The sequence below is a fragment of the Chiloscyllium punctatum genome, chromosome 21, assembly GCF_047496795.1.
Source record: "Chiloscyllium punctatum isolate Juve2018m chromosome 21, sChiPun1.3, whole genome shotgun sequence".
NCBI lineage: Eukaryota > Metazoa > Chordata > Chondrichthyes > Orectolobiformes > Hemiscylliidae > Chiloscyllium > Chiloscyllium punctatum.
The window spans coordinates 41,984,252-42,007,146 of NC_092759.1; positions in this window are offsets into that span (position 1 = coordinate 41,984,252).

Sequence of the window (22,895 nt, forward strand, 5' to 3'; positions counted from 1 at the left end):
AGATGTAAGTCTTTTGTAAAAGCAAAGAGGCTAAAGCGAATTTTCCAACACATACTTCTTGGTAACCTGACTCAAATAAGTATCAGACTTTGTGATTATTGATATAATAGATAAAAGTAGATCTAATGTTGGATTGAAAAGCAGTTCAATCTGTGCTTAGGCACTCTCTAATCACCATTCAGATAGCTCTTGCTATATTTGTGTTGAAGGTGTGATTTGAAACCTTCCCTCTGGTCTAGTATTAGAGACACTGCCACAGCTCCACAGGCTCCTTTCGTAATGTTCCCACTCAGGACGGTAGGGCTGCAATATTATGTTTAATATGGTTACTCAAATGAAACTAATCAGCTGTTTATTGTAGTAATTCGAATGGGAATTAATTAGGTAGTTTCTGTGTGTAATGGACTGGAAATTAAACAATATTTTACACGAACAATAGAATAAATGAATGATAGTCTTAAATAAAGAAAATCTCATGACAATTCTTTGAAAGACAAATTGACAAAACTGCGTGATCATTGTACTTTAATTTTAAAAATGCATCAGTCATTCCATGTGAATATTCAGCCGAAGACAAGTTCCCTTCCTGTCTAACTGATGTCATGTCGGGATGGAATTTGCTGTCCTTACTTGGTCTGGGCTGCATGTGACTTTAGACTCATAGCAATATGGTTGAGTCTCAAGTGCCCTCTGGGCAATTCGAAACGTGTAATAAATTCTGCTTAGCCAGAATCGCTATCATACTAATCCAGAATTTTTAAAACAAATGCTCATTCGGATCAAACAAGAGTGTTGTGTGCAGTTTTGCAAGTCACATTATAGCAGGGATGTCATCACACTGAGAAAAGTGAAGGAGATATTTACCGGGAAACTGTTTGGGCTAAAGAGTTTCAGTTGTGAAGAAAGACAGGACGGAGTGGAGTGTTTGTCGCAGGGCAAAGGAGATGTGGATAAGACATGATTGAGTTAGGGTATGGACAGGGTTGACTGAACGAGTTTCCCATTGATGGAGGGATCGATCAGCAGGGGCCAGAGACTTAAGGAGAAAGACAGAAAGGTTTGAGAAGATGTGCGAAAAAGCTTTAACAGCCAGTGGGTGGTTGGAATTTGGAATACACTGTCTGCATTTTTCAAAGCGGCAGAAAACTTTATAACCTGAATAAATATTCATATGTGAACTTGCGATTCCAAGACATATAAGGCTGGGGGATAAGCATTGTGAAATGGGATTCAGTTCATTAAGCAGTTGTTTTTGACAAGTGTGGCCACATTTGGTTGAAGTGCCTCCTTTGACACTGTTGTCCTCGGTAGTATAATGGTTAGTATCCCCGCCTGTCACAGGGCTCAATTTTCCGCTGGGGACAGTGTAAACATTTTAAAACTGTCGCTCCATTCCCAAGTGCGGGAATTGATACCTGCCCTTCCATTCTCGATGGGGCATATCACACGAAGGACAGTGCTGCCTGAATAAAGATGGGGAAGGACTGCAGCTCTCAGGGAGGCAGAGTGTCAGTGAACTGCCAAACACGTGACTCCTGCAAACTTCACCTTGTGACTGTGTTGGAATGAAAAGCATTTGACAGACTTGTTCCAGATTGAAGTTTTTACTCCAAGCGGGAAGGTGACGAAGAAACAACATAAACGCATTCAAATATGAGTGCAGAAACATTTCCCGCAGCACGAATGAAATTGTAAACGGCAGAGTAGCGTTTTGGTACATTGAATTTGGGTTCATTTGTTTTGATCAGATTTACCAGGGTATAAAACCATTAAAAATGATGCAGCATTTGCTCAGTATGATGGAACATTGTCTCAGTAATTCGCACTGCTGTTCAGAGGGAGGGTTAGGTTGATTGGCAAAGTTAAACTGCCCTCTCGTGTCCAGGGAGTGAATTAAGTAAGTTAGGTGAATTAGCCATGGGTAACGCGGGGATAAGGTCAGAAGTCACAGAACGTCAGGTGATCCTCCAACAAATTTATTTGAAATCATAAGGGGGAGGGATTCCCCTTCTTCAGGTGAAATATAAGGAAATAGAGAGGGGAGCAAGGTCTGGGTGAGATGCTCTTCAGAGAGTCGACACCGGCTCGATTGACTGAAATGCTCTTTCTGCACTGTAGGATTCCGTGATTCTATGAATTGATAATGACGGTGTTTACTGGGGAGTAAAGCCATTAGAGAAGATGCTGATGGGGGTGTACTGAGGATGAGATAATATTCACTTGTCTTCTTGGAAAATTGAGAACAGTTATCCCTGAACCAAGAAAGACTCAATGGGGTTTTCTTCAGGTTATGAAATGTTTGGACAGAGTAAATAGGTGGAAAATTCCTCTTTCAAGTTAGTAAACATCCAGATGTCAGGCATTCAATACCTTTGATAAAACCTTTGAAGGACAAAGAAATGATGAGAACAGAATCGCTGTCTCTCCGAGAATCTGTTTTTCAAAATATTTGGAAAGGCACATTTGGTGACAAACAAGGAATAAATTTCATAAGGAGGGAGACAGCGTGTGGCTAGGTAAAGATGCAGAGGTGGGGTGTAGTCGGTCGGAAATTGCGGGGAAACAATGTGTAAGTTGGTTGACGTTAAATGTAAAGACATTTCTTTAACGTGTGCAGCTGAAAAAGATTCGGTTCCAAAACTCTGCATTTTGAAAGATTTGGCATAATATTGTAAATGCAACTGAGAGAATTTTTATTTATTGTGAAGGGAAGATATTACATAATGAATAGGAAGTGACCAGTTGCTTGGAGATCTATTTCCTGCTTTCATCACATGCGTTAAAGATGTGAGGACAAACACCATGATGTTTGGTCCATTAAATACTCAGTGAAATCTGCCAAAGCAACGAGCAACAAAACTGGTGGGTTTTCCTTTTGCACTTTAACCCTCTGTTTTTCGAAGCAGTATTTTCCTTAAGCTGAAATAAAGTCAGAGCAAATTTGAATACAACATTAATCGTTCCAATGAGATATATCTAATTCACTTCTGATTATTACAATGAACATTGTGAGGTTTCAGCAAAATTAAAACGAAACGAACAAATCAACATTTCTTGCGATTTAATCCAATTCAGGTTCAGCCATATGAGAAAGGCCATTGAGCGACAACATCACCTTTATTTCACTCACCATGGCTGCTTCTTCACGTGAGAGAGAAAGTGACTGAAGAAATTATGAGTCAAAAGTAGGTGTAAATATGACGGAAAATTCTTGTCCTGTTTCATTCTGACTCAGTTCTGACTCAGAATACATTAATGACAGGTATTCATTTTGACCAGCACGGCTATTTGTTAGAATTTGCTGTTATTATAATTCTAGTGAAAGCAGAAACACAATGGTGTGGATTCGATTCCGCTCTGGAACTTTCTCATCCCTGACTTTCACCACATGTAACCTGATGAGGTCACATGTCACCCCTCTACAAAATATGCAGAGGAGACCGAGAGATTATAGTGGTGGGTTATTATACCACTGTGCTCCACATTCACGGGTTCGAGTCACACTCACGTTGTTAACTTTACGCACTACTCTAGTAGTTTTCCTTTGCAGCTCACACTCTGGTGTACACTGGATCGAGAAACTTGTTCTTGCCCTTCACTGCACGGGTGATTCACAAATAATCGACACCACATTAAAGTCGAAATGAAGAGTGAGAGCAGTCATTCTATTCAATTGTAGATGAAATTGGTGTAATGAGAAGGAACGCATTTTTCTTTCTGCCCTACATTCCATCTTGTCTTTCTATGAATTAACATCGAAAGAAAAAGAAAATAATAACAAGAGATCGGGAGCACAAGTTTATCCAGTGGGGTTGTTCATGAGTATTTTAACCTCACACTTCACACAAAGAAATGATCAGTATTTCAAACAGTCACTCCTAATTGGAACCGCAGAAACAATCATTTCATTCTTTCTCAAATTTCTGCTGTGTGTGAATCATACAACGATCCATCATCCAGCGTGATCACTGACCTGCCAACTGTATAAGATGTAGCAACTTCCTTCAGCAATCACAGCTTCTGTACACAGCCACCTGTGCTGTGCCCAGTGTCATTTGTTGCCCCCAGGTCACAGCACTTTTCTTCTTCCTGTGTTTATGAGCTTTGTTCCTGATCTGTCTGATCTGTTTAATAAACCTTTTTTGTCACTTCGTCCCATGACCTCACAATTCTGAACTTATGAATAAAATAAGGCATTAGACGAAATGTTAAACTAAGTGGAAGTATGCTATTCAGTCCAAGGAGTCTGCTCAACCATTCAACGAACTCATGGTTGATCTGATTTGGAATGCAGGTGTTGAGCTGGGTGTACAAAGTTACAAATCACACAACACCAGGTTATACTCCAACAGGTTTAATTGGAAGCACACTAGCTTTCGGAGCGATGCTCCTTCATCAGGTGATGTGCTCTCCTTCACATGCCTGTATCTACCCTGTCAAGATCCCACGAATATTGAACGTTTATAATTGTTATTATGTGATTATAAAGTTCCCCTCCTCCTCCTTTGTTTCAAGGAAAATAAACCCAACCTAACCAATCTTTCCACGAAGTTCTACTGTATACAGAGCTAGCAACATGTTAGTAAGTCTGTGCTGTCCCTTACAGCGTCCTTACGTATTATTAACACAGGTGGATAAATTTCAGCGGGGTAACGGGATGAAATTTCAGGCACACACGGGAATTGGAACTTGAAATCAGAAAGCAATTAGAATCGGATTGACCCACAGAAGGACCAAATACAGCAATGGTAACTCTGACAAATGAGAATCTAATAATATTAGATTGGCATTCAATCGCTTCAATGTAACTGAATTCCTCCGTGTAATCGTCAAGGGAGCTAGTATTTCGGAGAAATGGAACCTGACCGCCCATATAAAGAATGTGACGACAAAAACCTGTCCGTGGGTCGATTTTGTTATTAATTCAGACGAGAGTTGAAGTATTAATTCAACTCTCGTCTCCGTGAAGCCTACATCGTCCGCAACGCTCAAATTAGATGTTTAGCAAAACTCTCTCCATTTGCCTTGGTGCGTGCAGTTTCAATACTACTGAAGGAACTGGGCACCCTCCACGACAATACAGTACCTTAACAGTACATTGTTCAACACCTGAATATTTATTCCCTTAACTGCTAAGGCACAATTGCAGCAGAGTGCACCACACAGAAGATTCACTGGAATAATTCATCCAGGCTTTGTTGACCGAACCTTCAAAGCTCAAAAACTGTACCGAGTATAAGGACAAATTTGAAGATGCACTGAAACTTCGCCATTTCTAAATTACCCTCCAAGGCACATACCAGCATGACTTGGAGAGGAATCAATGGTAAATTCATTGAGTGGTGAAGTAGTTTATACTTCAGCCCGCTATCTTTCATCTTTCAATATTTAAAATTGTAGATTATGTCATGGACCAGACTTGTGCTCATTCCTTTAGTTGTTTCCTAAACTGACAGTTGCTAAATATCGAATATCATCCACAGTCTGTGGTCAAGAATAGAAAATATCTAAAAACCTCTTGAACAATTGATCTCCCTGTCCAACATTCTTCAGGGATCTGTGAATGTCCACTCCAAGATCTCTTTCTTTCTGTACACCACTCAGGATCCTCACTGTTATTGTTACAAATCCCCAAATTCACTAGCACACATTTGTCTGGATTCAATTCCATTCGCCATTTTTCCTTTCCACCTGATGGATACATCCCTGCGGTCCCTGGCATTATTCATCATAGTCAACTACACGACTATGTATCGTCAGTAAACTTCTGAACTATGACTCCTAATGAAAAAGTTTGAATTATTGATCTACATAAGGAAACAGCGGTACTTTACTAGGAAAAAGCATCCAAACATGGTTCCTTGCTGCATGCGATGAACAACTGCCATGTTCCAATCTCCAAGGGTTGGTAGCCCAGTATCTTGCAGATGACACAGAGATTGGCGGAGTAGCCAGAAAACATAGGGGACTGTCAAAGAATGAAGGGTAATATAGATAGACAGAAGGGTTGAGCGGAGAAGTGGCAAATAGAGTTCCATCCAAGCAAATGTGAGGTGATGATTTTGGGAAGGCTAATTCCAGATCCAAGTGTAAGTAAATGGACGAGACTTGGGTAAACTGCATGAGAAGAGAGATCAGGGAGTTCAGGTCCTTTGTACCCTGATGGTTACTGCACAGGTGTATAGAGTGGTCAAGAAGGCATATGGCATGCTTGCCTTCATCGGATAGGGCACTGAGTGTAAGAGCAGGCAAGCCCTGCTAAAATCATATTAGAGTTTAGTTCGGCCGCGTTTAGAATACTCTGTACATTTCTGGTCATCAAATTAGCAAATTTATGTGGACGTTTAGGAGAGAATGCCGACAAGATTTATGCAGATGTTGCCTGGTGTGGAAGATGCTAGCTCTGAAGAGAGGTTGAGTAGATTACTTCTGCTTTCATTAGAAAAAACGAGATTGAGGGGATCTGATTGAGGTTTACAATAGCACGAAGGGTACAGACAGGGTGGATAGAGATAAGCTTTTTCCCACGATGGGTAATTCAATAATGAGAGGTCACGCATTCAATGAGAGAAGTGAAATGTTTAAGGGAGATAGACATGGAAAGTATTTTACACAGAGGGTGGTAGGTGCTGGAATGCGTTGCCAGCAGAGGTAGTAGATGCAGTCATGGTAGATTAATTTCAGGTGCGCCTGGACAGATGCATGAGTAAGTGAGGAGCAGAGAGATACGGATACTTAGAAATTGGGCGACATGTTTAGATAGTTGATTTGGACCGGCTCAGGCTTGGCCGTCCAAAGGGCCTGTTACTGGGATGCGCATTTTCTGTATTCTTTGTTCTTCTTTGTTCACTATACGACCAACTGTGGATGACAGGTGAAGGAGTGTTACTTCTGCAATCTTAATTAGTTATGCAAGGTAAATGATCTTACACCAGTGTACAATTGTATTAACCAAAAGCTGAGTCAACAAGAATGAAACCTATGTGAAGGAAATATATAATTGTTTTCATATTAGCTAAAATGTGCATACAAGAATGAAAGGTGCCTGCAAACAATGGCAGATGGTACAGACAAATAGTTAAGGTGCTGTAAGGATGTAGGTTAAGCCAGATATGCTTGTACACGCAGTAGTTATAAGCATCTGTTTCCCATTTCTACAAAAACAGAAATCAAACCCCAATTAAAAGGGGGTAAGGTTCAATATGGTTGGGGAAAGGGAGGAAATGTCACAAGTGGGGGAAATCGATCGTAGTGAAGGAGGGTATACCTAACAGTTGACCACAGTCAGGATGTGGTGAAAAGACCAAGTAAAAATTGTACTTTGTTATGCACAAGGCCGGATAAGGCAAGAGAAAAACAATAGTAACTGGCACTGGGTTTGGAGTAGTGAATCCTATGTACTTGCTAAACTCTGCGAGTCTATTTCAGGCACCATGCTTGCAAGCGTATAATAAACATACTGATTGCGTCAGAGCTTGTCTCGCACTGAAATTATTGAAGTGAGTGGGCTTAGTTTCTCACAATTGGGGAATCGTTCGGGTTATTCTTCCATCACCGGGGGGTGTGGCTGGCCCTGGACAATAGGAAGATAACTCCCATTCACAATTGAAGAGCGGTTTCTTGTCCAGGTTTTGTCTGCTCACATGGGCGACTGGTACGAATCCCACAAGAAAGACATCTGAATCAGACAGTGAAAGGAGGTCAATAAAAATTTGGAAAAAAGGGGCCAGGCAACACTGTGCACAGACCAACGGCAGAAAACTGACTTTTAAGTATTAACTTGGTGGCCGGGAAAAGCGGTATTTAATCGCTGAGGGACTGGTAAGGGCCCCAAAAAATGGGGGGTAGGCAGAGTAAGTCGAAATGTCACGGAGTAAAGGAAGAAAAAGTCCCTGGTAACATTCCTCCTGAAAGTCCGTTGGGAAGGATGTTGAGGGAATGGACAAGTAACACTTGTACAAAGGAAAAAGATAAAAAGAAAATTATAAAATATTGTTGTTTAGTATGGACCAAAGAACCAATCCTTCATCCAGCTGTTTTCTGGCCAACGTATGATTCGGATGAGGATTGGATATGTCAGTATTTAGATTTGTATGTGAATAAAAAAACAAGCTTTTAGTCAAGAAGAGGTGGACTATGCATCCCGTTTGAAGGGCAGATTGGGAATGATGGTAGTAAAGACAAAGGATTCCCCCTCTGCCCCACCCAGTCCCTGGGATCGTTTTGCCTGCTTGTACTCCCCCACCCCCCACCCCCAACGGTACCATAAAATCAGATTACATGAAAATGGGTGAGGAGGAGAGACAGACAGAAAGGGACATGAAACGGATGACCCACAAGAGGAGAACGAAGGGGCGGTGGACGGGGATGTTGTTGTTCCCGACCATCAATCTGCAACAAAAGGAAGGGAAGATAAAGTAGATGTAGAGGAGGCCTCTGAAGTATCTAAACGAAATCCTAAGGGGGAAAATACAAAACTAAAAAGGGGGAACAAGACTTATCCCCTTCGGGAGGTACCAATAGGGAACAAAGGGATTGGGTTTATAAGTGTCCCCTGAGCAATGGGGACGTGAGAACATTTAAAAATGAGATGAAGGTCTTGGTTGAGGATCCGGTAGGGTTATCTGAACAAATTGATCAATTCTTGGGGCCCAGTCTGTATACGTGGACTGAGTTAATAACTATTTTGAATATATTATTTACTGGGGAAGAAAGAGAACTTATACCAGGAGCAGCCATTAAAATATGGGACAGGGACCTTCCCATTGGGGATGAGGATACTGGACAGAGAGAGACGAAGTTTCTCCTCAGAGACACCCAGTGGGAGCACAGGGAAGAAATGATGGAATTGAAAGACCTGATTCTAAAAGGAAAAAGAGAGGCAGTTCCGAAGTCGCAGAATTTGACTAAAGCCTTTGAAGTTAGAGAGGAGAAAGGTGAGACTCCCTCAGCTTTCTTGCAAAGATTAAGAGACTCAATGTGGAAATATTCTGGAATGAACCCTGATGACCCAGTGGCACAGGGTCTTTTGAAAGTGCATTTTGTGACAAAGGCATGGCCAGACACAGAGAAAGATACTGAAGAAAGAAGGGAGGAGCGAAATACCATTAGATGAATTGTTAAGAGAGGCACAGAAAGTGTTTGCAAAGAGACAGGATGAAAAACAGAAGGCAAAAATGATGGTAGCTACGGTTGACGAGGTAGTTAAGAAAAGAATGGAACCAATAGTGAGCAACCGGAGCGGTGGGTGGCAGTATGTAGGACATAGAGGAAGAGGGAGAGTGAGAGGACAAGGGGGAACATTTGATGGAGGGTTCTGGCGACAGGAACTGAGATTGAAGTCTCCACAGGCAGAATGCTATTATTGTAGAAAGATTGAGCATTTTAAGCGGGAGTGTCCTGATCTACAAAGGGAAGAAAGGACAATTCTACTTATGAATTTTGATGAAGAAAGGGGTGTAAGGGATTCCTGCCCCCGGGGACCCACCAGGAACCCGTGATAAGCTTGAAGGTGGGACCCTGTGGGGAAGAGGCAGTCTTCCTCGTAGTTACGGGGGAGGGCAGCATGGTCGTCGCTGAATTTTAAACCAAAGAATGTAGGAATGTCGACACGGTCAATTACTGTTTCCGGGGTAAAAGGGGAAGGATTTACTGTTCCAGTATTTGAACCTATGATGATAGAAGGTCCTAAGGTTGGAGTCACAGGGGGACTGTTGTATATCCCTGATATATAAGTAACTTACTAGGGAGAGATTTAATTATCCTCTTAGGACTGGAGATTGGAATTCAGGAAAAAGAATTGTACAAATGGTAATGTTGATAGAAGATGTGGAGAGAAAGATAGACCCTATTATATGGGCTAGAGAAGGGAATCGTGGAAAAATACAGATCTGTCCCCTAGAAATAAGTTTAAAAAGGAAATGGGCTGTTGTTTATGAGTGACAATATCCCATTTCCATAGAAGGTAAACGAAGACTACAGCCAGTAATTGAGGGACTAGAGATGGACTGTTAGAGCCATGTATGTCTCCTTATAATATCCTAATATCCCAGTTTGAAACTCCGATGGAACTTATCGATTGGTGCAGGATTTGAGAACATTGAATCGAATAGTACACATCAGGCACCCAGTGGCGCCAAATCCCTATACGTTATTAAGTAAGATCCCTCATGACCACAAATGGTTTAGTGTGATAGATTTAAAGGATGCCTTTTGGGCTTGTCCCTTGGCGGAGGAAAGTAGGAATTATTTTGCCTTTGAATGGGAAGATCCCAAGACAGGACGGAAATAGCTCCCCCAGGGGTTTATGAAATCCCCAATTTATTTGGACAGATGTTAGAACACATATTGGAAAATGTAGCAGCCCCAAGGGACCTACCCTATTGCAGTATGTAGACGACCTCTGAGTAACAGGTAAGAGAAGAGAAAGACGAGTAGAAGCCACGAAAAAATGAATTTCCTGGGTCAGCAGGGACTGCGGGTATCTAAAAACAAAATACAATATGTGGAGCTAGAAATGAAATACTTGGGGCATTTAGTTATTGAGGGAAAGCGAAAGATAAGCCCGGAATGGTTTGAGGGAATAGTGGGGATGCTGCTGTCCAGGGAATTTATAATGTTTTGGGTTTAACTGGATATTGCAGATTGTGGATTGATTCTTTTGCTCAAAAGGCGAATAAATTATACTTCAAACTATTAGAGGCGGAACCAAAGTGCCTGAGTTGGGTAGAGGAAGAAAAATAATTATTTAAGAATTCAAAAGAGATCTGATCCATGCCCCCATGTTAGCCTTACCTTCTCTAGATAAACCTTTCCAGTTCTTTGCTACCGTAGATAAGGGAGCGGCTTTGGGAGTATTAACCCAGAGGTGGGGAGGAATGAAACAGCCAGTAGCATATCTTTCGAAGATATTGGATCCAGTATCCTGGGGGTGGCCTGAGTGTGTGCAGGCCTTGGCTGCCACTGCACTGTTGGTGGAGGAAAGCAGGAAGCTTACATTTGGGGGACACCTAATAGTCAGCACCCCACACCAAGTGAGAACGATCCTAAACCAAAAAGCTGGGCGATGGTTGACAGAATGGCGGGTTTTGAAATATGAGGCATTATTAACAGAAAAAGATGATCTAGTGTTGGTCACGGACAATTGTTTAAATCCAGCTGACTTTCTTTGGAAAGGGAAGGAGAGTCTCCTCAGAATCCAGAGTACAACTGCCTTGACATTTTAGAATACCAAACTAAGGTCCGCATGGACCTGTGAGATGTTTCGTTTAATGCAGGAGCCTGACTTTTTATAGACGAATCATCCCATGTGACTGAAGGGAAAAGACATAAGACCATAAGACCATAAGACATAGGAATGGAAGTAAGGCCATTCGGCCCATTGAGTCCACTAAGCCATTCAATCATGGCTGCTGGGCAAGTCAACTCCACTTACCCGCATTCTCCCCGTAGCCCTAAACATAATGGGTGTGCAGTTGTAGGCGGGACGAAAGATAGTGTGGTAGAGGCAGGAATATTGCCGAATGGGTGGTCAGCTCAGACTTGCGAACTCTATGCATTGGGAAGAGAACTGAGGGCGTTAGAAAATGAAGAGGGAGCAGCATACATTAAATGTAAATATGCATTTGGTGTTGTGCACACTTTTGGAAAGATATGGCAGGAAAGAGGACTGATAAATTGCCGGGGGAAGGGATTAGCACATGTGGAGTTGATTAAACGGGCCTTGGAGTCCCTATTACTCCCCTGAGAAATAGTGGTAGTGCATGTAAATGGTCATCAGAAAGGAAATGAACCAGAAGTTAGGGGGAATAGATTCGCCGATGAAGTGGCTAAGGAAGCAGTCTGGACACACAAGGAGTGTTGATTCATTCCCTAATACCTACTGTCTCGATCCTCAGGAAGCTCCTATACTTACTGAAAGAGAGGAAAATAATTGATCGATTTAGGGGCTGCAAAGACAGCAGCCGGGCATTCGGTGCTACCTGATGGAAGGGAAATGTTAAACAAAATGATGATGCGAGAGATTATGGCCGTCCAACAGCAAACCAGCCATTGGGGAGGACAAGCAACGTATCTTTTAGTTCTTAGGGAATATGGAGGTAAATGAATATATAAAATTGCTAAACAAATATGTGAGGCATGTATAATATGCAGGAAGCTAAATAAGAAAGTCTTGAGATAACAGAGCCTAGGAGGAAGAGATCCGGGACTGAGTCTCTTCCAGTGTATGCAATAGATTAAACTGAACTACCCAGAGTTACAAGACGAAAATATATGCTGGTCATAGTAGATCATCTATCTAGTTCGGTTGAGGCATACCCAGTAGCTACCGCCACTGCAAGTGGGGTGTCTACAACAATATTAAAGCACATAATTCCCCGAGATGGGCTAGTGAACCGTATAGATGCCGACCAAGGAACTCATTTTACCTCGAAAGTGTTCCAGGGGATAATGAAAGGGTTGGGAATTTCCTGGGCGTTCCATGCTCTATGGCACCCGGCATTATCAGGAAGGGTTTTGAGAATGAATCAAACACTCAAACGACAGTTCTGTAAATTGATAATAGAAACCAGACTCCCTTGGACCAAATGTTTACCTATAGCTCTCTTGTGAGTACGAACAGCCCCAAGGAAAGATTTGGGACTATCCCCCTATTTGGATTACCTTATCTGGGAACAAACGGAGAATTGCCAATTCTCAAAACTAAAAACTTGTTCTTAAAAAAGTATATACTGGGCTTGTCCTCCTATTGTCTTTCCTCAGAAAACAGGGTTTATTGGCACAGACTCCGCCCCTTGAATTTGTCGTTCATCCCATCCGGCCGGGAGATTGGGTCTTAGTAAAGTCATGGACAGAGACTAAATTGCAGCCGGACTGGGAAGGGCCGTATGACCGAAATGGCAATAAGGACGGCAGAGAAAGGCTGCACTCACGACACTCGGATCAAAGGGCCAGTGGAATCTCCAGTCGAGGAAGAAGTCTGGACAGCCGAATCAGCACAATAACCGCTGAATCTCAGGCTAAAGAGAGTTTGAGAAACTGGTTATACAGTGGCGACGCGATCGCGGGATGATTTCTGTAGGATTGTATATTAAGTCTTTTCGTGCTTCAGCACGATTTTTAGAATGCTGGGGATGCTGAGAGTTATGATGCTATCCCTCTTAGTTTTGGAATGTTGTCAAATATCATTTTCATATGTGTTATTTACGGTTCCTGAGTTTGATAATCCACAAGTAATAGACGCTGATGCGTGCAGCGTAGTAAATTGTGGAGATGTAGATAATTAGAGACAGTACCGCAGCTCAGAGATACATCTTAAGTCCTATGGGGATGGACTTGGGGATGGTACTTGGTCTAATGGTCTCGACACAGTACACGGGGCCCCCTTCCGATCAGCTCTCGATTGTCCCGATAAAAATTGTAACCCATTATATCTAACGATAAAGAAAACCACATGGCATGAATCAATCCTGGGGTGGAGGGGGCGGGGCGCGGGAGGTAGGTGCGGCACTTATCAGGTTCAATTAAATGAAACATTTGGGATAGAAATGAAAACAAATGGGAATGATTTCTCAGGCTGTTGTTTTCGAATTAGCGAAGGACAGGGAAAACGAGCAGAACTACTGGATAATCAGGTAAAACCTTTCACACCTCCCGATGACCTTAAAGCAGACAAAATTAAAGGACTTAAAACAGACCATTGAAATAGAAACCGGGTACGGTGATGCAAATGCCTGGGTTGAATGGGTAAATTATGCTGTAAAAAGTCTGAACAAGAGCAATTGCTATGCATGTACCTCCGGTAGACCAGTGGCCCAGGTGGTTCCCTTCCCACTCGGAAGGGCATAAAATGTATGGTAGCCCTGTAGCAGGATAAGACTGCATGGAATGATAGGAATTGTATCTCTCTACCTCTGATGTTCCCTCCCTTGGAGAAGAAAGATTCAAAAGCCTCCCTACGTTTTCAGCCGGAGTCGGAAATCACACGTCGTGTGTGCATAGACGAGGTACAAATCGGTCGAGAGATTTTGGGGAGCTGGAATTATGTACAGAGATTAAGAATGTCACTGAAACAGACTCGGGAGGGAACTATTCAGCACTAAAAGTTCCCCGAGCCAATCTATGGTGGTACTGTGGAGGCAAAATACTGAGACCCACCCTATCTCTGGATTGGAGAGTGATATTTGCAATTGTACAATTGGTAATTCCATTTACCCTAGCAGTAGCGAAGGAAAAGATAGTAGGGAAAAGGGAATGAGTAAGAGATCACTGTTAGACACTTCTTTCGATGGCAGTATTTATCTCGATTCTGTCGGAGTCTGTCGGGAGGTACCTTATGAGTTCAAGGCTCGTAACCAGATTGCAGAAGGCTTTGAGTGAGCTCTCTTTTGGTGGGTAACAATTAATAAACATACAGATTGGATAAATTATGTTTTCTGTCATTAATAGCGATTTATAAATTATGCAAAATATGCAGTTAAAGGAATATCAGAACAGCTTGATGCGACAAGTAGGATTATATGGGAAAACAGAATGGCCCTTGAAATGATTTTAGAAGAAAAAGTGTGTGTGTGTGTGTGTGTGTGTGTGTGTGTGTGTGTAATGATATGAGGAAGCTATTGTACCTTTCTTCTTAATAACACTGTGCCTGACAGTTCAATTAATCAGGCCTAAAGGGGATTGACTATGTTAGAAGAGGAATGGGCTGAGAATTTAGGAGTACACACATCTCTCACGGGATGGTTTGAATCATGGTTTGGAAAATGGAAGGGGATGGTGGTTTCCATCCTTACCTCCCTGTTAGTAGTAGCCGGGATATTGGTAGCCATTGGCTGTTGTATCATACCCTGTAAACGAGGACTCACCCAAAGACTGATTGAGACATCCTAATGAAACAGATGCCCCTAAAAGCGAATCAGGCAGAGGAACTTTATCGATTAAAAAATGAGGGGATGTGTGAGACCAAGATGGATTAAATCTCCGGAATGATGCTTGCGAATTTTCGGGGCGATGCTTAAAAGAAAAATGCAGAAGATAACAAACGGTAATTAATGAAAAAGGGTGAAATTGTGGGATATAAGCAAAGTAGTGTTACTTCTGCATTCATAATTGCTTACGCAAGGTAAATTAACTCACACCAGAGTATAATTGTTTCAACCAAGAGCTGAGGCAACAAGAATGAAAACTAATGTGAAAGAAATATATAATTGTTTTTGTATTAGCTAAAATGTGCATACTAGAATGAAACGTGCCTCCAAACAATGGTAGATGTTACAGACAACGAGATAAGGTGCTGTGAGGATGTAGCTTCAGCCAGATAGGCTTGTACAAGCAGTAGTTATAAGCATCTGTTTCCCATATCTGCAAAAACAAAAAAACAAACCCCAATTAAAAGATCATAAGGATCAATATGGTTGGGGAAAGGGAGGAAATGTCACGGGGGGCGGGGAATAGATAGTAGTGAAGTAGGATATACCTCACAATGGACCACAGTATGATGCGGTCAAATGGCCAGGTAAAGCGTGTACTTTGTTCTGCACAAGGCTGAATAATGCAAGAGAAAATCAATAGTAATGGGCATCGGGTTTGGAGTAGTGAATCCTACATAAGATACGTACTTGCTAAACTCTGGGTGTCTATTTCAGGCACTGCGCTTGCAAGCGTATAATAAACAAACTGATTTGTTCAGATCTTGTTTCGGACTGACAGTATTGAAGTGGGTGAGCTTCGTTTCTCATATCTGGGACATCTCCAGCTTTGCTTAGCTCTCTCTGTAACACCTCCAACCTTGCTTCCTTAACTCTGAAATATCACCAGCCTTCCTGTCCTCTCTCTGTAACATCTCCAGCCTTGCTTTCCTCTCTCTGTAACATCTGCAGCCTTGTTTTCATACCTATTCAACATCTCCAGCCTTGCATTTCTATCTCTGTATCATCTCCAGCCGTGCATCCCAATCTCCGTAACATCTCCAGCATTGCGTTCCTATCATTATTACATTTCCAGACTTGATTTCCTATCTCTGCAAAATTGCCAGCCTTGCTTTCTTATCTCTGTAACATCTCCAGCCTTGATTTCCTATCACTGTAATATCTGCAGCCTTGCTTTAATCTCTCTATTAACATCTCCATCCTTGCTTTCCTGTTTCTGTAACATCTCCAATCTTGCTTTCCGCTCTCTGTTACCTCTCCAACCTTGCTTTCCTATCTCTGCAATACCTCCAGCGTTGCTTTCCAATCTCTGTGATGTCTTCAGCCTTGCATTCCTATCTCTGGAGCCTGTCCAGCATTGCTTTCCTGTCTATGTAACATGGCCAGCCTTGCTTCACTATCTCTGTAACATCTCCGGCATTTCGTACCTCTCATCATAATATTTCCAGCCTTCCTTACCTATTCCTACCAAATTTACAGCCTTGCTTTTTCATCCTTGCAACATCTCCAGTTTTGCTTCCCTTTCTCTATAACATCTCCAGCCATGCTTTATTTTCTCTGTGACATCTCCAGCCTTGCTTAGCTCTCTCTGTAACATCTCCAATCTTGCTTTCGTATCTCTGAAACATGACCAGCCTTACTGTCCTCTCTCTGGAACATCTCCAGCCTTGCTTTCCGATCTATGTATCATATCGAACCATGCTTTCCTATCTCGGTGACATCTGTAGATGTGCTTTCCTATCCCTAGAGCCTGTCCAGCCTTGCTTTCCTATCTCTGTAACATGTCGAGCCTAGTATTTCTGTCTCTAATATCTCCCGCAGTGCGTTCCTATCCCTATATTTCCAGCCTTGCTTTCCAATCTCTGTTAAATTTGCAGCCTTGCTTTCATATCTCTGTAACATCTCCAGCCTTGATTTCAGTCTCTGTACGTACTCCAGCCTTGCATTCCTCTCTCTGCAATATCTCCAGCCCTGTATCCCAAACTCCTTAACATCTCCGGCATTGCAATCCTATCAGTATTACAGTTCCAGCCTTGCTTTCCTATCACTGTAAAATTGGCAGCCAGGCTTTCTTATCTCTGTAACAGCTCCAGCCTTGCTTTCCTGTTTATGTAACATCCCCGGCCTTGCATTCCGCTTTCTGTAAGCATCTCCAAATTTGCTTTCCTATCTCTGCAACATCTTCAGCCATGCTTTCCTACATCTGTGATATCTCTAGCCTTGCATTCTTTTCTCTAGAGCCTGTCCAGCCTTGCTTTCCTGTCTCTGTAACATGGCCAGCCTTGCTTCAATCACTATATATCATCTGCGGCATTGTGCTCCTCTCACTACAACATGTCCAGCCATTCTTTCCTATTCCTATCAAATTTCCAGCATTGCATTCTTATCCTTGCAAAATCTCCAGTTTTGCTTTCCTTTCTCTGTAATATCTCCAGCCATGCTTTATTTTCTCTGTGACATCTCCAGCCTTGCTTAGCTCTCTCTGTAACATCTCCAATCTTGCTTTCTTATCTCTGAAACATCACCAGCCTTCCTGTCCTCTCTCTCTAACATCTCCAGCCTTGCTTTCCGATCTATGTATAAGAGCGAACCATGCTTTCCTATCTCGGTGACAACTGTAGATGTGCTTTCCTATCCCTAGAGAATGTCAAGCATCGATTTCCTCTCTCTTTTACATCTCCTGCCTTGTCTTCTTTTCTCTGTAACATATCCAGCCTTTCATTCCTCAGTCTGCAGCATTGTCAGCACTGCGTTTCTATCACTGATGATGCCTTGCTTTCCTGTCTCTGTAACGTCTCTAGCATTGCATTCCTAACACAATAACGTTTCCAATTTTGCTTTCCAATCTCTGTAATTTTCCAGAATTGCTTTTCTATCTCTGTAATATCTCCAGCCTTGTTTTCCTACCTCTGTAACATCACCAGGCATTCATACCAATCCCTGTAACATGCCCAGAATTGCATTCCTCTTACTATAACATTTCCAGCCTTGCTTTCCTACCTGCGTAAAATTTCCAGCCTTGCTCTCTTATCATTGTAACATCCCAGCCTTTCTTTCCTCTCTCTGTAACCACTCAAGCCTTGCTTTTCCTATCTCTGTCACATGGCCAGAATTGCATTCCTCCCATTATAACATCTCCTGCCTTGCTTTCCTACCTGTGTAAAATTTCCAGCCATGGTCTCTTGTCTTTGTAACATCTCAGCCTTGCTTTCCACTTTGTAATCACTCCAGCCTTGCTTTTCTATCTCTTTAACTTCTCCAGCCTTGCAATCCTAGCTCTGTGTTATCTTCAGCCTTGTGTTCCTATCTGTCGAGACTGTCCAGCCTTGCTTTCCTATCTCTGTAACATCTCCAGCCTTGGATCCCTATCTCTGCAACATGTCCAGAATTGCATTCCTATCACCATAACATCTCAAGCATTGTTGTCCTATCTCTGTAACATTTCCAGCCCTGCTTTCCTTTCCGTGTAACATCTCTAGACTTTCCTCTCTCTTTTAGATCTCCAGCCTTGCTTTCCTTTCCATGTACCAAATCCAGCCTTCCTTCCCTCAGTCTGCAACATCGCCAGTATTGCGTTCCTATCACTGGCGGTGCCTTACTTTCCTGTCTCTGTAACATATCCAGCATGACATACCTAACACGAACATTTCCAGCTTTGCTTTCCTATCTCTGTAATTTTACCAGCGTGCTCTGTTATCTCTTTTACATCTCCAGCCTTGGTTTCCGAGATCTGTAACATAGCAGAAAATGTGTTGCTGGAAAAGCGCAGCAGGTCAGGCAGAATCCAAGGAGCAAGAAAATCGACGTTTCAGGCATGAGCCCTTCTTCAAGAATGAGGAAAGTGTGCCAAGCAGGCCTGCTTGACGCACTTTCCTCATTCCTGAAGGAGGGCTCATGCCTGAAACGTCGATTTTCCTCCTCCTTGGATGCTGCCTGAGCTGCTGCGCTTTTCCAGGAACACATTTTCTGCTCTGATCTCCAGCATCTGCACTCCTCACTTTCTCCTATCTCTGTAACATCTCCAGCCTTGCATTCCTCTCACTATAACATCTCCAGCCTTGCTTCCCTATCTCTGTAAAATTTCCAGCCATGGTCTCTTATCTTAGTAACATCTCAGCCTTGCTTTCCTCTTTCTGCAACCTCTCCAGCTTTGCTATTCTCTCTGTAACATCTCGAGCCTTGAATTCGTATCTCCGTGTTATCTTCAACCTTGTATTCCTGTCGGTGGAGCCTGTCCAGCCTTGCTTTCCTATCTCTGTAACATCTCCAGCCTTGTTTTCCTGTCTCTGTAACATCTCCAGCATTGCATTCTGATCATGATATTATTTCCAGCCTTTCTTTGTTATTTGTGTAAATTTTCCAGCCTTGCCTTCTTTTCTTTGCAACATCACCAGCCTGCTTTTCTCTGTAACATCTCCTGCCTTACTTTCCTATCTCTTTAACATCTCCACCCTTGCTTTCCTATCTCTGTAATTTTACCAGCCTTGCTTTGTTATCTCTATAACATTTCCAGCCTTTCTTTCGTATCACTGCAACATCTCCAGCCTTGCGTCCCAATCTCTGTAACATGCCCAGAATTGCATTCCTCTCACTATAATATTTCCAGTTTTGCTTTCCTCTCTCTGTAACATCTCCAGCCTTGCTTTCCTTTCTCTGCGTAATCTTCTGCCTTGTGTTTCTATCTCTAGAGCCTGCCGAGCCTTGCCTTCCAATCTCCGTAACATCCCCAGCATTGCGTTCTGATCACTGTAAAATTCCCAGCCTTTCATTCTTATTTTTGTAAAGTTTTCAGCCTTGCTTTCTTATCTTTGCAACATCACCAGCCTTCCTTTCCTATCACTGTAACATCGCCGACATTGCATTCCTATCCCGATAACTTTACCAACATTGTTTTCCTATCTCTGTAACATCTCCAGCCTTGCTTTCTTATGTTTGCATCGTCTCCAATTTTGCTTCCCTTTCCCTGTAACATCTCCAGTCTTGCTTTATTTTCTCTGTGACATGTCCAGCCTTGCTTAGCTCTCTCTGTATCATTTCCAAACTTGCTTTCTTATCTCTGAAATATCACCAGCCTTACTGTCCTCTCTCTGTAACAACTCCAGCCTTAATTTCCGATCTATGTATCATATCGAACCATGCCTTCCTCTCTCGGTGACATCTTTGGAAGTGCTTTCCTATCCCTAGAACCTGTCTAGCCTTGCTTTCCTATATCTGTAACATGTCCAGCCGAGTATTTATGTCTCTAATATCTCCCGCAGTATGTTCCGATCACTATAATATTTCCAGCCTTGCATTCCAATCTCTGTAAAATTTACAACCTTGCTTTCGTATCTCTGTAACACCTCCAGCCTTGCTTTTCAGTCTCTGTACATACTCCAGCCTTGCTTTCCTATCTCCGCAACATCTCCAGCCGTGTTTTGCTATTTCTCTCAGATCTCTAGCCAAGTTTTCCTGTCTCTGGAAAATCTGTAGCCTCCGTTTTCAGAATCTGTAATAGCTTCAGCCTTGCATTCCTATCTCTGTAACATCTTAAGCCTTGCTTTTCCCTCACTCTTGCATCTCTAACCTTGCTTTCCTGTCTATGCAACATCCCCAGCCATGTTACCTCTCTCTGTAACATCTCCACCCTTGTTTTCTTATTTCTCTAACATCTCCAGCCTTGCTTCCAGATCTCTGTAACATCTCCAGCCTTGGTCTCTTTTCTCTGAAACATCTCCAGCCTTACCTTCTTATCTGTGCAACATCACCAGCCTTTCTGTACTCTCTCTGTAACATCACGAGTCTTGCTTTCCTCGCTCTGTAATATTTCCAGGCTTGATCTCCTTGTTACATCTCCAGCCTTGTTTTACTCTCTCATTTACATCTCCAGCCTTGCTTTCTTTTCTCTGTAACATATCCAGCCTTCCTTTCCTCACTCTGCAACATCGCCAGCATTGCGTTAGTATCAGTAGTGATACCTTGCTTGCCTGTCTCTGTAACATATCTAGCATTGCATTCCTAACACTGCAGCCTTTCCAGCTTTGCTTTCCTATCTCTGTAATTTTTCCAGCCTTGCTTTGTTATCTCTGTAACATCTACAGAATTGCTATCCTATCCCTGTAACATCTCCAGCCTTGCATTCCTATCTCTGTACCATGTCCAGAATTGCATTCCTCTCACTATAGCATTGCCAGCCTTGCTTTCCTACCTCTGTAAATGTTGCTGCCTTGCTCTCTTATCTTTGTAACATCACAGCCTTGTTTTCCTCTCTCTATAACCTCTCAAGACTTGCATTCCTATCTCTGTGTCATCTTCAGCCTTGTATTCCTATCTGTGGAGCATGTCCAGCCTTGCTTTCCTATCTCTGTAACATCTCCAGCCGAGCATCCCAATCTCTGTAACATCTCCAGCATTGCATTCCTATCATTATTACATTTCCAAACTTCCTTACTATCTCTGTAAAATTACCGGCCTTGCTTTCGTTCTCTGTAAGCTCTCCAGCCTTGCTTTCCTATCACTGTCATATCTGCAGCCTTGCTTTTATCTCTCTTTTAACATTTCCAGTCATGCTTTCCTGTTTCTGTAACCTCTCTAACCTTGCTTTCCTATCTCTGCAACATATCCAGCCCTGCTTTCCTACCTCTGTGATATCTTCAGCCTTGCATTCCGATCGTGAGAGCCTGTCCAGCTTTGCTTTCACGTCTCTGTAACATGGCCAGCCTTGCTTCACCATCTCTGTCGCATCACCGGCATTGTGTTCCTCTCACTATAACATTTCCAGCCATTCTTTCCAATTTATGTCAAATTTCCAGCCTTTCTTTCTAATCCTTGCAACATTTCCAATTTTGCTTTCCTTTCTCTGTAACATCTCCAGCCTTGCTTTATTTTCTCTGTGACATCTCCAGCCTTGCTTTGCTCTCTCTGTAACATCTCTAATCTTGCTTTCTTATCTCTGAAACATCACCAGCCTTCCATTCCTCTTTCTGGAACATCTCCAACCTTGCTTTCCGATCTATGTATCATATTGAACCATGCTTTCCTATCTCGGTGACATCTGTAGATGTGCTTTCCTATCCCTAGACCCTGTCCAGTCTTGCTTTCCGATCCCTGTAACATGTCCAGCCTAGTATTTATGCCTCTATTATCTCCCGCAGTGCATTCCTATCACTATAATATTTCCAGCCTTGCTTTCCAATCTCTGTTAAATTTGCAGCCTTGCTTTCCTATCTCTGTAACATCTCCAGCCGTGTTTTCTTTTCTCTCTCAGATCTCCACCCAAGCGTTCCTATCTCTGTAACGTCAGTAGCCTCAGTTTACAGTCTCTGTAATAACTCCAGCCTTGCATTCCAATCTCTGTAATATCTTAGGCCTTGCTTTCCGCTCTCTGTTACATCTTCAGCCTTACTTTCCTATCTATGCGACATCCTTAGCCATATTACGTCTCTCTGTAACATCTCCACCCTTGTTTTCGTATTTCTCTAACATCTCTAGCCTTGCTCTCCTTTCTCTGTAACATCTCCAACCTTACTTTCTTATCTGTGCAACATCACCAGCCTTTCTGTCCTCTCCCTGGAACATCACGAACCTTATTTTCCTTTCTCTGTTACGTTTCCAGCCTTACTCTTCTTTCTGTGTAACATCTCTAGCCTTGCTTTCCTCTATCTTTTACATCTCCAGCCTTGCTTTCTTTTCTCTGGAACATACCCAAACTTCCTTTCCTTAGTCTGCAACATCGTCAGCATTGTGTTCCTATCACTCGTGATGACTTGCTTTTCTGTCTCTGTAACATCTCTAGCATTGCATTCCTAACACCATAACCTTTTCAGCTTTGATTTCCTATCTCTGTAATTTTCCAGCCATATTTTCCTTTCTCTGTAATTTTACCAGCCATACTTCCCTATCTCTGTAATTTTACCAGCCTTACTTTCCTATCTCTGTAACATGGCCAGCCTTCCTTTCCTATCTCTGTAACATCTCCAGCATCGTGTT